The following is a 2,672-nucleotide window of genomic DNA, read 5'->3' on the forward strand; positions in this document are numbered from 1 at the left end:
TTTTGAATACTTTTATAAATTTTTTACTTCACAGAAAAAATAAAAAAAGGAAAAAAGGAAAAAATAAATAAGAAAAAGAGAAAGAGAAAGAGAAAGATAAAGGAACAGAAAAAAATAGAAATAGAACAACGAAAAAGGGGAAACAGGCTGGCCCAGTCTTAGATGTCCTGTGGGAAGGTTCAACTATTTATCGTTCCGTGCAATACATAAGGTCTTGCCAACTTCGTGGGGGAATAATAAGTGGGCTGACTTCGTGGGGCCGGAGCACGTGGGGCTCAGTTACGGAATTCTGGAGAAACCTTCTTTTTCTTTTCTAGGATAGACGCACAAAAATTTAGTATCACCTCGAATAGAAAGAAAAATCTTTCCAACGATGAACGGAAGAAAAAATTGGACAAACACACCTTGCTTTATACTAGGTATAGATATAGATATAGAATAATGTTTTGAGAGTGCTTTTTTCTATGTCTCCTGTGTATGGATCCTCCATGATTCGTTTGAGATTCACGCTATTTTCTTTACTTGTTCTTAATTTTTTTTGTCTCATAATGTTTCTTTCCTTTTCTTATTTCAATGTGTACATCATGTTTCATTGTTACAAAAATAATGCATTGGCTTCAGATTAGTATGATGATACACAACGATACATTATGATTCGCTTTGGAACGAGAGAAAAATCTGATGTAACGCTTTGAAACATGACAAATCTCATAGTAACGATGAACAGTAGATTCCCCTGCATGATAGAATCTCATTTCTCGAAATGTTTTATATATTTTGCAGATACATGCGATCGCAAGCAAATATGTCAACTAGTAATGCTGATCAGATATACAGAGAGCCGGAGGACTTGGCGCAGTCTGCTGTGGCGAAGGTCACGGTGCCCTTGTCGAGGTCATAGCCGACGTGCATGTTCTGCTGCGCAATATTCCCGATGATGGACACAGGATGAAACTGGTCAGACGGCGCCGCCACCGCCAAGCACAGAGTCCCCTCCTGCAACTCCACGAACGTGTTCTCCGCCTTCAGCGTGACCGTCGCGCCGCCGCCCAGCCCCAGCGTCACGTCAGGGATCATCGCCGCCACCTGCCCCTTCCGTACCCCGCTCACGTCGAAGCACAGTGGCAGGAGATCTTCCGGCGACTTCGCCGGCGGGAGCTTGACCCTCCGGGTCAGCTCTTCCACCAATGGGTCCACAAGCTCGTTCGCGAGGTACGTCAGCGTCGTGCCGGAGTCGACGATGACGGGGGACTGCTGCGGCGCCGCGAGCGTCTTGTTCCCGATCTTGACGGACTGGAGATCGACGGTGTAGTAGGCCTTCACTTCAGATGGGATCAGCGGCGTCGTCGCCGCGCCCGGTTCCGTCACGGTGGCGCGGGGGCCGAAGTTGAGCACGGAGGAGGCGTTGATGGAGTAGGGCACGAGGCAGTAGGAGAACCTCCGGCCGAGCGATGTGTCTGCGCCTAACTGATTGACGAGGGAGAGATCGCCGCCGCCAAGTCCGACGAGGCCGTCCCCGATGAACGAGCCCATCATGGTCGTGGAGCAGCCGAAGTTGACGTTGGCCACGCGTATCTTCCCATCGCCGCGGGTGCCTTGGTCGTCGGCGAAGGTGAAGGTCTCCGTGGAGAGGAGGCCGCGCGTCTGGGAGCCGTCGCCGTAGGACTAGAGATACCTGCACTTGGAGTTGGGGCAGGAGGCATCGGGGAGCGCGCGGCATGCGCCGGAGCTGCAGCTCACGAGACCGAACGTCGTCGAATTGGAGGAGTTGAACTGGACGCCCGGCGGCGGCGCGGACGCGGGAGCGGGAGCGGACGCGTGCGCGTGCCGGGCGGCCGCCAGACCAGGAGCCACTTCTCCGTTGCTGCAATTAAGCCAGATGAGGTCGCTGCCGGTGTCGGCGATGGCGAGCATGCGGGTGGGCGGGGTGCCCACGTTCACGGCCATCAGGTACTCGAAGGGCCTGGAGGTGAGCTCGGAGACGGGGCCGTCGGCTGATGGTGCGTCGACGCGGCCGTAGGACCGCGAGAGCGCAGCGGCCTGCGATGAGGACCGGCGCGCGGCCTCGAGCACGCGGGCGTGCGCGGTGAACGACGGGTCATGATACGGGGACTTGACGGAGTCACGGTGGATGAACTCCACGCTAAACCCATCGCCGCCGACGTACGCCGTGCACAAGAACATGTGCGCCGTCAGGACGACGCGGGCGAGCAGGAGAGCGCGGGATGTCGTCGTCCCAGGCATTGTGTGCTGACTCGACTGTGGGGTTGCTTACCAATGGTGTGTTGCTGCTGCTGCTATGCAGAGTATTAATAGGGGAATTGGCGTAGGATGAAAATGGTAGGTTGATTAATGGGTAGACGAATGGGGCAAGTCGGTATATGGTATGAACTGTGACTGCTCCATCAGCCAGCTCCTTGCATTATGCTATGAATTACGTACGTGATGCACTCCGCATGGAATTCGGGGTAGGTTCGATTGGAGAGCTGGACAGGAGGACACCGGACTAAGTTTTCACGCACTTCTTTGGCAATATATTTTGTATACCAGGTCTCAGCTATTTTATAAGATTATTAATTAACATTCAAAATGGCAATATGGTTCAATTGTTTTCACTTCACAATCCTAACACAAACCGGAACTTGGCCGCCGTTTCATCCAGATGCAATCTT

General features: G+C 52.8%; 1 pseudogene; it reads right to left on the reverse strand.

The window, feature by feature from the left end:
* Positions 1-825: 825 nt before the first annotated feature.
* LOC125548039 lies at positions 826-2,244 on the reverse strand (annotated as a pseudogene).
* Between the last annotated feature and the right edge of the window lie 428 nt (positions 2,245-2,672).

Source organism: Triticum urartu, chromosome 3 (genome assembly GCF_003073215.2).
Source record: "Triticum urartu cultivar G1812 chromosome 3, Tu2.1, whole genome shotgun sequence".
NCBI lineage: Eukaryota > Viridiplantae > Streptophyta > Magnoliopsida > Poales > Poaceae > Triticum > Triticum urartu.